Source organism: Talpa occidentalis, unplaced genomic scaffold (genome assembly GCF_014898055.3).
Source record: "Talpa occidentalis isolate TD23 unplaced genomic scaffold, MPIMG_talOcc4v2.1 talOcc4.4, whole genome shotgun sequence".
NCBI classification, from domain to species: domain Eukaryota; kingdom Metazoa; phylum Chordata; class Mammalia; order Eulipotyphla; family Talpidae; genus Talpa; species Talpa occidentalis.
In genome coordinates, this window is record NW_023604295.1 from 126,564,661 (window position 1) to 126,577,975 (window position 13,315).

At 35.6% G+C, this 13,315-nt stretch overlaps 1 protein-coding gene across 1 annotated transcript in view; it reads right to left on the bottom strand.

Annotated features, from left to right (window-relative positions):
• TOPBP1 (DNA topoisomerase II binding protein 1) overlaps nucleotides 1-12,113 on the bottom strand; it is a 103,334-nt gene extending 91,221 nt beyond the window's left edge. The window contains exon 1 of the mRNA XM_054701014.1: nucleotides 12,009-12,113. The gene's annotated coding sequence lies outside the window, so the exon portion shown is untranslated. The remainder of the gene's footprint in view (nucleotides 1-12,008) is intronic.
• Between the last annotated feature and the right edge of the window lie 1,202 nt (nucleotides 12,114-13,315).

Below are 13,315 nucleotides of genomic sequence, written 5' to 3' on the forward strand. Positions count from 1 at the left end.
AGTCAGGGACATTGAAATTCACCTCTACATTCTGCCAAGTCTTTGCTAAAAGAAGTAGCCCTTTCATACCTGCAAAAAGAACTACACACATTTTTCAATGTACAGAGAGAAATCTGGGGAATATGTGTGGGAATGGATCTTAAGGACATGAATTCATGATGGAAGGGATATACAATTGAAGCAGGTTGAATTTATTAAAGCAAAGTCAATGCTTTAACTAGTGGGGTTAGAAAGGCTACTACTAATGTGTTTGGTTGGTTGGCTGAAATATGAACCCAAAGGTAGTTAATACTGAAATTGAAGTGTCTTGGTATAGACACTTGAGATAGACACTGTATAATAAGGTATCCAAAAGTTTAGGGAGTTTAGAATCTTAAAATGCCTTCACAGTTTAAGACCGGTTTATTCCAGAGAAGGTACCTTTTACCACAACTGTGAGAAACAATTTTGTGAAGGGAGCCCTAGCATCTTTAAAGAGCTCTGTGATTAATCTTTTCTGTAGATCATAAATCACAGTAAGAACTGCTACCATTTAAGTAAAAACATTAACTGAAATAGGGATAATGGAATCCCAGTGAAACAGAGGCCAAGTGGCAACACTTTATCACCAAAGACAACATAGGTGTGGTTATCTTAATGGAGAGTGGAGGGGAAGCAGTAATGAGAATAGTCACAGAAACCTGCAGCATCAACTACTCGATCACGGTCTCCCTAGAAAAGACCACCACCAATAGATTGGCAGTCTATTAAATTCCTACTTAATCTGTGTAAGTGAAACTAATTAGAAATAAGTAGTGAATTTGGCAAAATGGATACAATGTCAATATTAAAGCATTAATTTTATTTCTATATTGCAGCAACAAACTATAGAAAAAATGTTAATTTTAATATATCATTTTCAATAGCATCAGAAAAACTTCAATTACCTACAAATAAAGATAATGAAAGAGATAACAAGAATCCCACTGAGCAAAATTGTTGATAGAAATAAAAGCAATCTGAAATAAACAGAGATATGTACCTTCTTCATAGAAAGAAAACAATTTTGGAGAGATCAGTTCATCCTAAATGGATTTACCAGATTCAATACAATCCCAATCAGAATTGTTGGAGATTTTTTGTGGAAACTGGCAGTTTGATTTTAAAATTTACATCAAGATGTAAAAAGTGAAAAATAACTAAATCCCTCATGGAAATGAGGAATTCAGCTAAAAGATTCACACTAATAGATATAAAAGCATAATGTAAAACCTTGACTCAAGTATAGACAACCCAATGGAACACAAGAAAGAGTCCAGAAGCTGCCCCAAACACTGTACACTCAACTATTGAAGAGAATGACATATCAGTGCAATTACTTTTAAAACAATAGGTACATCCTAATTTACGAATGGCATATATGAAAATTTCTCCATTAAACATTATATTTTGTAGCTGAACATCTTTTACAAGTGAAATACTTTAAAGTATATGACTATCAATCTCTATTTAAAGAGATCACAAGAATAGGATTTTTAAAATTATTATGTGTATATTTTTACATCATTTTTCATTTTTGTACAATGTTTGATTTCTCCTCTTAGACGTTATCCCCATAAAATTACCACCACCAAGACACCCATGAACCATCACCATGGACTCTTACGCTCTTCCCTCCTGTTTTGACCTTTTTCTCTCCCCCTCCCTTGCTGAATGTCTCTGATTTATAGTTTGCCTGCTAGTTTTGTTTTTTTTTTTTTCCTGATCCTTGTATGGTTTCCCCAATGTTCTTCCTATAAGTGAAATCATCCAATAATTTCCTTTTTCCTTCTGACTTACTTCTCTGAGCATGATCCCTTCCACCTCCATCCAAGTTGCTGCAAATGGCCTAAGTTTATCTGTTTTGATTGCTGAGTAGTATTTCATTGTGTATATATACCATATCTTCTTGATCTAGTCATCTGTTTTTGGGCATTTAGATTGTTTCCATAGTTTAGCTATTATAAACAGTGCTGCAATGAACACAGGAGTGCAGGTATCCTTTTGAATTAATGTTTTTGTGTCCTTTAGTTATATTCCTATGAGTGGAATTGCTGGGTCACATGGTAGCTCCATTTTTAGTAACCGGAGGGCCCTCCACACAGCTTTCCATAGTGGTTAGACCAGTTTGCATTCCCACCAGCAATGTCAAAGGGTACATTTTTCTCCATACCCTCACCAGCATTTGTTGTTGTTAAATTTTTTTTTTTTTTTTTAAAGATTTTATTTATTTATTTATACATACAAGCACTGGGTACAGTCAGAAGCGCGGGAGGGTGAGAGAATTCACCAGAGCCAGAGCGGGGAGCAGAGCAGGCAGAAGGACCAAAGTACACTGCTGAGGGGAGCAGCGGGCGGCAGGAGAGGTCTGCGCGCCATGTGGGACCCTCCTCCGGTGGCCGGGGAGCAGCCGGGGATCGAACTGGCGCTGCAGAGGATGCGGGCAGCTTCGCAACCCAGTGCTCAACCGCTGCACCACCAGGGAGGCCCTGTTGTTAAATTTTTTAATGTGGGCCATTCTCACTGGCATGAGGTTATATCTCATTATGGTTTTGATTTGCATTTTCCTGATTATAAGTGATATTGAACAGCTTCTCATTTGCATATTGGTCATCTGCATTTCCACAGAGAATTTCTTAACAGAGTAACACTTCGAGGTTAGATTCTGTCTGACATAATTATTCCTAATTTCCAGTTTGTCAAAAGTGACACTTTAGAAGTGATGTTTAAGTTAATATTTCTCAATTATACAGAATCATCAGTTAGGAGTTCTTTTTAAACAGAGATAATTGAATGGCTACTAGTAATGTAGATATCACCCAATACTACTTAGAGTAAACTGCTTGTTAAGATGATATAATCTTGTATTTTTTTTTAACCTGAATTGATCCCTTAACTATAAAATCTCAATCTAGAGGCAAGTTCCTATACAATCCATTTGCTTTCCATAAAGTTATGCTATGCTGCCAGGAAAAAAAAAAAAGATAGAAAATACTCATCTCCACATCCGAAGGTTCTGACCTTATTTCTGGGCACCACGCCACATTTCCAGTCATTCAAATAGATGAGTCAGTGCTCCCTGTGCCTGACTGCCTACATGTGCTCAGAGACCAAGCCCCTTCATCTCCTGGCAGACATCCTCACTGATGTGCTCACTTTATGTAAGACAGGTTTCTTGCAACAGTCTGACTGCAACTGAGGAGAAGCATTCTTTTTCCATTTCATCGTTTTACTCCACTATGGGCTGCTTCCCAGGGACTGCTACTCACTTCATGTACTATTATATAACAGCTGTCATTCAGAGGTCAGTAATTCTCTTCTTTCAATAATAATATTTATCTCCCACATAATACACTAAGCCCTTCAACAAGTAGACCTTACCTTTTGCTTTAGATTGCATAGAAAATAGGCCCTCCAAATTATAAATGGAACAGGAGGAATAGCTGATTAGCAATTTTTCACTAAACTATAGCTCATGACTTAGCATTTCTATAAAGTATAAACACTGAAATATGCCTATTTCATTATTATGAGTCTTCAAAATAAATAATTAGAACATTTTCCAAATTGTGGACTACATAAAATATCATTAAAAGAGGATCTAAATAAAACAGGACTATAAGAGTACAACATATTTTGCACTTTATGTTTAATATCCTCTTTCAGGTTTTATAAATAAACCAAAAAATGTTAACTAGCTACATTAGTGAAAGTGTTAAAATGTTTGTGCTTGTCACTCCTTGAAGGCCTCAGGGCCTCACAGGCCAGGTAAAGGGGCAGAGTGAAGTACGTGGCTAGCAGAGAGCAGCTGATAGCCCCCCTCATCTGCTCAACCTGATAAGCCCACTCAGGGGACCATGTGGCTTCATAGGCACCTGTGAATTAGGCAGTACTAGACAAAAGTGCTGACTAGGCCAGAATTTCATGTTTATAAATTTCTCTGGGCCATATAGCAACAAGCCTTTTTGACAAACTGCTGTAAAAGCTTCAAGACAGTGATACAAAAGTCTCCAGAGACTTGCAGAGTCTGAATGTGCTTTACCACTAGATGTCTTTGGTCGTTGGGGAAATTTTGAATATAGTCTACCACCATTACACTTTTTTTTTTTATTTCTTTGGCTCTTGAAGTTTTTCTTCCTTTAAAGTTCCCTATCAAAACATATTTTTCCATTAATACTCAATGTCACAGGCTGCTTCCCTGGAACCCTAGGGGGTGGGGCTCGGGTATCAGTATTTTTCTCAACTTTCAAAAATGCAGCCAAGGTTGAGAACTAATGGTCTAAATCTGTCCTTGAAATGCCCCTTTTCCAAGATTAGGACTAAGCCTGTGACCAAATCTTTACCAAGGCATGAGAAGAAATCTCTTGGACTTCGACTGGGAAAGCTGCCACATCTTATGACCATGACAGAAACCAATCTAAGGGTGAAGGTGACTTTGAAGATGCCAAAGAAATGGGAAGATTATTTAAATTCCCTAGTAGACAATATTGGGTAGAGCAAGGGAGGGCATAGAGTTGGGTTATTAAGATACTGGCTACTGTATTTTAACCAGCGGTTGTTGGGGAGGGGTACCTGGAGGAAAACAAAGTCACTATTCCTTTTTCTGAAACAAAACTAACACTTGAAAATTATTTTCTGTTCAGTAAAAATGGAAGACAGGGACCTCCCTGGTGGTGCAAGGGGTTAAGTATCAGCACCATGAAGTAATTCACAGCCACTGCAACAGAAGTTCGAGCCCCATTCAGGAAGCTAACCCACATGGCGCAAAAGACCTCTCCTGCCTCGCCCGCTGCTCCCCTCAGCAGTGTATTCCAATCAATCTGCCTGTTCTGTTCTCTACTCTCTCTGGTGAATCCTCTCACCCCACTCACACCCCATCTCTTGTATACATAATTAAATAAATCTTTAAAAAAAGGAAGACAATTCAATATCCTTAGTCATAGCAATCAGTTCCATTGAGAAGTAAACAGTGGGAACTCAAAATTTTCAAAACATTTGGGGAAAGAAAGGGAAAATTTGACTTTTTGTTAATTGGTATATGTTCCAGTGGGGCTCTGTTTAGCTGGGATATGTTTTGCTCTACGTATACATATATGGACCAGAGTCTCTGCAAAGTTTGTAAAGTTCAGAAAAGAAAGCTGGTAAAATCTTGTTTTTTTTTTTTTTTTTGGTTAATTTATCTCAAAAAAGAAAAAAAAAAAAGCCCACTGGAACCCCCCCCCAAAAAAAATAAAAAGAAAAATAGAACTTGAGTCCCTGATGGTATCTTTGAGCCATAGCCATTATATTAATCTACCCCAGAGACTGACCCAACCCCTGGGTCTCCTGTAGGATAGAAAAATTTAATTATTTTATTATCTAGAAAAGTATATCTTTCCAAAAAGAATATTGAAGGAGGTTAGTCTTAAGTGACTATCTGTTAGCACCTTGATTAACAGTTCATAATCAAGCAGAGATTAGTAGAGGTCATCTGGAAGTACAAATGACATCCGTGATAAGAATTTGCTGAGATGATATTGTAGAATATTGCAAGTTACATGGTAAATTGGGAATGAAAGGAATACAGAAGAGTGGCAAATACTGTCACTGACACTCTGCCTTCTCCATATTTTGCATATGGTATAACACTAAGGTGACTTGGGTACTGTTAATCTTCACTTAAAAAAGAGATTGCTAAGAATTAAACAGAAAATTCTGCAGAAATATGTGACATATCATTAAATGAGAAATGGTAAACATTTTTATAAATCTACCTTATAACATAAATATAAAAATACAAACTTTAGATTAAATACTGTCTGTAAAATAACATTTCCTTTTAAAGGACACTTGTAAATATTTTCCTGTTTATATCTTTTTTTCATTAAGGAACTGTCAATAATACTTGCATCCATGTCTATTAGGATGAATTGCTTCATTGTGCAATGGATTTAGAAATCTGTAAGAAAAGTCATTTGAAATGCGATTTTTACAGTAAAACAAACTATTCCCATGGCAGAAGTTTTCAATATTTTTCGATATCTTTTGGCCACCCATGAACATCTCAGCATCTCTGACTATGAGATAAGGTTAGTTATATGTAATATTTAAAGTATCAGACTAATCTCAATTTTCTTTAACTAATTTTTCCTTTTATGGATACAAACTGACTCTGAAGTTGAAAGTAAGGGCTCTAAGTTCTTATTTCAAAATGAATTGTCAACTCATGTAAATTTCTACCTATTAGGATCAAAAAAGTGAATGATAGTGGGGTAGTTAACTATCAACAGTGTTGATTTGGTTCCAGTTTATAGATCCTGGTTTTCAAATAGGTAGTATCACATAAGAATGTTAACCGGGAAGGTGGAAACAAATCCCTATTCTCGGCTTTCTTCTTTTATTCTTCCTTATTTTTTATTCTTTGTTTAACTTCCTTTATTCCTATTCTTTCTTTACCCCTTTCTTGACCCCTGTCTGTCCTTAGTCTGATTTCTCTGTTTAGTGTCTCACATCTCTCCTCTCCTTTTCAAGTCTCTTGGGGTTTTTTTTTTTTTTTGCCTGGGACTCTCCTCTTAAAAGTCATCTCTGCCTCTCAAATCCCGCCTTTGTCTCAAGCACTTTCCCACTCACGTCCCATTCTATCATAGCATTATCTCCTTACCTCTTCTCTCTGGCTCTCAAGACTTGCCAAAGCAGATCTGTTGGAGAAAGGTGTGTAACTACCTGAATACGGCCTAAGGTAATCCAACCTTTACTAGAAAATAATTCAAGTGTGGTAGAGGCAACTAATTTTGGAGTTTTAGTAGCTTCATGGACAATCTTCCAGAAGCACAGTCCTAATCAGAGGCTCATGTTTTTTTTATAGAGCCAAATGCTTTTATAATGTGTCAGGAATTTATCACTAATGAATATTTTTTCCTAGGAGTTAGACTCCATTTACCACATTAGACTATTTAAATTGGGATTAAAAAATAAATCCCTGGGGGCTATATTTAAACAGAAGGGAAAACAAAAACATCTAAATAATAGAGTATAATTAAGAGATGAAAAGAAAAGTTGGAATAATTACATGCTAGAAGCAGACTGAGTTGTAATGAATTACCATGTAATTTAGCCAGATGGTGCTAGATCATGTGTGTGGCTAGCTTGTGACAGGACACTTGCTGATTGGAAATTATTAATAGAGGTGATATTTCATATGTTCACGGTAGAGAACTCTGTTAGGAAGTACAGAGAATGCTATAATTAGAATATTAAAAAATCTAACACTTCTGAAAGGATACTTTGCATCTTTGAAAGGAATGAAGCATCCATTAGTGTTTATCATATACATTCTTTGACCCTTAAGTAGGATCACTGGTATTCACATTGAGGAATTTCATCATTTTGAAATATTTTCTTTTACTATTTAAGGCTTACTTATTAATTAGTAGTACCAACATGTCCTATATATTTTTGGAATTCTTAAGCAGAGAGAACTGCTTTTAAAAATCCCAAGGATCTTTGGGATTTATAGCATTCTGCCAGAAGCTTCTCTTTGATCAAAACTGGCAGTCACCAGAAAGAAAAAGAAAAATACCGGATGGTCTCACTCGTAGCAGGAATATAGAAAACTTAAATAAGGGACCAGGAAAAAGAATAACTATAAGAAAGAAAATATCAAAATCAATAAACAACTATGAACAAGAGACACTCTATGGGGGGTGGGAGGTGGGGAAAGGAGGGACTGGGGTCAAAATAAGGGAGTTGTAATTGTATGGGGAATATAAAAATAAAATTTAAATAAAATGTAACCATGTTTTAAAAAACAAAACAAAACTAAACTAAAAAAACCTGGCAGTCACCCAGCTGAATTCTCAAGAAATGTCTCCCTCTGTCCAAATTACACAATTTCAAATAAGGCCAATGCAAACAGTTCAGTCTGTACTGCACACATTTAGTCAAGTACTTAGTACTCTATACCTAACTTTTTTTTTAAGATTTATTTTTATTTATTTATGCATATAAGAACTAGGGTGTAGGCCAGAGGTGCAGGGGATAAGAGGATTCATCAAGACAGAGTGGGGAGCAGAACAGGCAGATCTACTGAGATACACTGCTGAAGGGAGCAGTGGGCTAAACAAGAGAAGTCTGCTGTGCCATGTGGGTCAGCTCCCTGGATGGGGATGGAACTCATGCTGCAGTGGCTGCTGAGAGCTTGGTAGTGCTGAGACTTAACCCCTTGTGCCACCAGGGAGGCCCTATACCTAACTTTTTGTAACGTCATTATTCCATTTTAATTATTGATTTAATTTAATTGTTTACAACTTTCAGGTACTTTGAAGTTTGAAGATAGACCACTTTCATCAGCAAATTCACTAAAGAGATCATTCTAGTGATTTAAGACCTCTCATTCCATCTACATTAAGTTAAAAGGCAAACTAGTAAACAAAAGAAATGAACGGATTTTAGTTGTTTTGTATTTAGGATGAGCACTTAGTAATTTAATATTTTTATTTCTTAAAGAAAGTTTATAAATGCTCTCCATTAATATAATGGAGGGCCTCCCCTGGTGGCGCAGGTGTTTGAGCATTGCGCTGTGAAGCTGTCTACAGCCTCTGCTTCGCTGTTCGATCCCGGCTGTTTGGCAAGGGTCCCACATGGCACGACAGACCTCTCCTGTCATGCCCGCTGCTCCCCTCAGCAGTGTATTTCAGTCAGTCTGCCTGTTCTGTTCCCCACTCTGTCTCTGGTGAATCCTCTCACTCTTCCGTGCATCTGGCCTGCACCTTGATTCTTGTATAAAAATAAATAAATAAATCTTTAAAAAATAATAATATAATATGGATAGATAATTGTCACTGACTCCAATTTCTTTTGCAGAAAATGAGCAAGAATGACGGAATTAACATTTGCATTCAGTATTGAAATGACTTCCCTATAATTAATCTATATAATAAATATATGCATATATATACATATATCCATGCTCATGCAGAGTACATGTTATTTCAGATTTATACAAGAAGAAGAGTAAAATTAACCTGTGTATCATTTGTAGCATACGCTTTCCAATTTTATTCTTTAGGATCTTAGGGAATCCCCAATAGTGCCATTTAACCTAAAAGATCATGTTTCAGTTATTTTATCTTGATTTTCTTGACTTTATTTTTTTTTAATTTTTTTTTTTAAAAAGATTTATTTTTATTTATTTATACAAGCACTGGGTACAGTCAGAAGCACGGGAGGGTGAGGGAATTCACCAGAGCCAGAGCGGGGAGCAGAGCAGGCAGAAGGACAGAAGTACACTGCTGAGGGGAGCAGCGGGCGGCAGGAGAGGTGTCCGCGCCATATGGGACCCTCCTCCGGTGGCCGGGGAGCAGCTGGGGATCGAACCAGTGCTGCAGAGGCTGCGGGCAGCTTCGCAATCCAGAGCTCAACCGCTGCGCCACCAGGGAGGCCCTCTTGACTTTATTTTTAAAGTTTCAAATAGATAACCTACAGCAGAAGGGACGAAAGTCTAAAACAAAATTTTCTTCTGATTCTTCTTACAGAACATCCTTTCAAACAGATATTGAGACTTTATGTACTCCAAATGCCTGAGATTCCTGAACTTCACGGGAGTGTGGACCAGTCAGTTAGTGGCATACCCTTCCAGTCCTAAGCATCACACCCCTTCACTCATGCTTTTCCTTATTCATTAATTTAACATCTATTACATGCCTATTATGAGTCAGGCACTGTGCCAGACAATGAAAATAGAAAAAGAATCATAAGCAGTCCTTCAAGACTTCTAAAAATTCGCATTTCAAAGTGGTTAGACAGATCCAAGTGGATAAATACCTGAGGTGAGCACCATGATGAAACAAACAATATCTGATAAGGACAAAAGGAGTTTGAAATAGGCTTCCTGAAGGAGAGAACAGCTTTCAGAGGCCTTAACTAAAGATGAGGTGTTGACCAAATAAAACATTCAGCTGCAATGACCTTCATTTACTTGAAGAGTCTTAAGGTCAACACAATAGCCATGGAAAAAGAGAAATATGAAATGAAAATCGCTACATAATAAATTCCACTTGCTCCATACAGTAAACCATTTCCAAATTATAGAAAAAGTAGATGACAGGCCCTAAGCACGATACTGAAGAGCAAGATAATATCTTCTATTAATTTTATAACTTGAACAAGTAAACCTTTGAGACTTTCATTCCTTCTTGAAAAAATATGGAAATTATTACTTACAGATTTGTAACAATTAAATGAGTTAGTGCACACAAAGATACATATCACAATGCAAACAATACTTCTCTACCCATCTTTAGTCTACAGCCATCAATACCTAGAATCCAATGCTGGATACGGAGCATAGAGAAAAACTATGAAGGAAAATTTATTGGATATGAAGTCAGACGATGGTTAGTTGTATCCAAGCCTATAAATTATTAAACACTGTGAATTTGGGGCATTGAAGCTACATTTAAACCATTAATAAAATTGGAATAAAATCTCATATGCCTATCTAGACAGGGTTGCTGTAAATGTCAAATAGGATAATATATATTACAGTGCTTATATACTGTACACATGATACAGATTTAATTGATTTTTTATGTTAAATTTTTTACTAGGTAGAATATCAACAATGAATGTGAGTGTGCTTGTGTGTGTGTGTGTGCGTGCGCATGAGAGAGAGAGAGATTTTAAGCTACTAGAAAAGTGAATATATATTTGGTCCTTTGCTCTAAAATCAATGTACAAATTGGGGCCTCCCTGATGGTGCAAGGGGTTAAGACATAACCTATGAAGCTATCCGCAGCCACTGCAGCACAAGTTTGATCCCCGGCCAAGGAGCTACCCACATAGCACAGCAGACATCTCCTGACTTGCCCACTGCTGCCCTCAGCGGTGTGTTTCAGTAAATCTGCCTGTTCTGTTCCCCACTCTATCTCTGGTGAATTCTCTAACCACCCCCGCACACCTCTGGCCTGTACCCCAGTTCTTGTATGCATAAATAAATAAATCTTTTAAAAAATAAAAAAATTAAATCAATGTAAAAATAAATGTAGCAAAAAAACCATTAAAATTCAGTGATTTTAAAAGCATGACATATTTTTGAAAAAAAGCTACTTGCATACTATCTGATAAAATGCAATCATTAAAATCAGTAAGAAAAAGAGAAATACCATATTGTAAAAATCACCAAAATATATGCCAGAATTTCACTAAAAACAAAATACCCAAATGCTAACTAAACTATGAAAATTTGATCCAACTTGTTAGAAATCAACATACAAATTAAAATAAGTATAACTACCTTTCAAATTGTTAAGTAATAAAAATAATTATAATCCTAGCACTGGATCATATGTAATAGGAGTTTCTTATGCTTATACTTATAAAGTCTTATAGACTTTCTCATACTTTTCTGGTGGGAATAGAAATTAGGGCAATTTTCCAAGAATGGAATTTAGAAATACTATTTATGAGCCCTTAAATTTTTTTAATTCAAGTAGTTAACTTTTACATTAACATGTTAAATTAAAAAAATCATGAATATTTATATATTTTTTCAGATTTAATATAAAAATTGATAAGCTAAAAGTCAAACCATAGAGTGTTTCATTAATTATGATGCATTTATACAATCATATAATATGTCATCACTAGAAATCTGGTTTTGAAGGATTCTTTAGTATCATGGAAATGTATGGGAAAAATCAAGAAGCAAAGCTATGTTTACATGATACCAATTTTAAAATGTATATATTTGTTTCATAGAAAAAAGACTTGAAGAAAAAGCAATGAATTTTTATTAACTAAATTGGTTATCTTAGCTGTGTAATAAGTTGTCCCAAAACTTAACAGCTTAAAGTAACAAGCATTTGTTATCTTACCATCTCTGGGAGAAGGAATCTAAGCACAGCTTAACTGGGACCTCCACTTCAGACTCACGAAGTACAATCACATTATAACCAGGCCTGAGGTCTCCTTGGAAGGATGAGTGGGAAAGAATTCATTTCAAGCTCACTGACCTGGTTGTTGTTAGGACACATTGTCTCAAGGAGTGTTGGACTGAGGGTTTCTTGCTGGCTGTGGCCAGTGGGTCCTTGCTAGTGGGTATTTCCAAGCTTACTTCATCCAACACAGTAAGAGAAGGTACCTGCTGGTAATACAGATAATATGATCTTTATTACTTAATCATAAAAGTGATACCCCCTCAATCTTACTTATGTGTTAGAATCAAGTTACTTAGGAGAAGAAATTCACAAAACTGGAAATACCAAATGGTCAAGTTTATTGAAGGACATGTCAGAAGTTGTCCACCACATTAGTGGGATAGTTCATTTTCTTCCTCATGTATCTCCATTTTTATAAGTATATTCTTATATATATTTTATAAATATTATTTTATATATTATCATAATTCATGTTTGTAAGATATAAAACATAAATATTATATATATTAGTAAAAGACAAATTATTTGAAAGCATATATAACAAATTGACTAATTTGTTAAGAGAACTATTAGGAAAGATATAAGAAGAATTATAAAACCTGTCCTATGGTGCAACAATAAAAGGGATACTTATTTATACAGTTCACATCCAGGGAAGTTTAGAAAGGAAGAAAGAGAGGGAAGAGAGGGGGTTTAAAAAAAGTGATTTAATTGCCAAATACTTGGTCAACAATTGGTTTTAAAAATAAATAAAAATTATTACATTAGAATACATTTTAAACAAAAAATATTTAGCTTTATAGAGATGAAAAATAAAAAATAGATAAGAAAAAATAAAAATATATCATTATATTATAAAGTGAACATTATATCTATACCATTATAATTAAGCTTAACTTGCACATAGTGATTTGGTGAAGGGATACTTTGTAATTTTGTTAATAGTATCCTCTATGGAAAAACTGCTGAAATAAATACCTTTTTAAAAATAATTGTTTTGTTATACTTGATCAAAGTTGGAGATACAAATTATCTTCTCACCTCATATTTTCCCAAAATAAAAAACAATCAGACCATTTTATAGTAATTTTCTCTTTTCCACAGCTGTTGTAAGGTGAATGAAATTATACAAATCTAAGATGCTTTCCTTTTAGGCTGAATGTATCCTCATGCTGTACAAAATCTCTTATGTGGAGAAAACAGAGATGTCTGTGAAAAGAAAAGACCTGTGTTTCAGGCCAGACAGTTTATCTGATTAAGGAAAGAGAAGAAGGTTTACAGTCAAAGATTAATTCCCCAGCACCACACAGTAAACTCTCCAAACAAGATTTGTGTCAATCCAAACTTCATTCCCAACAGTTGAGTAGAGTTTTCAATTCCTG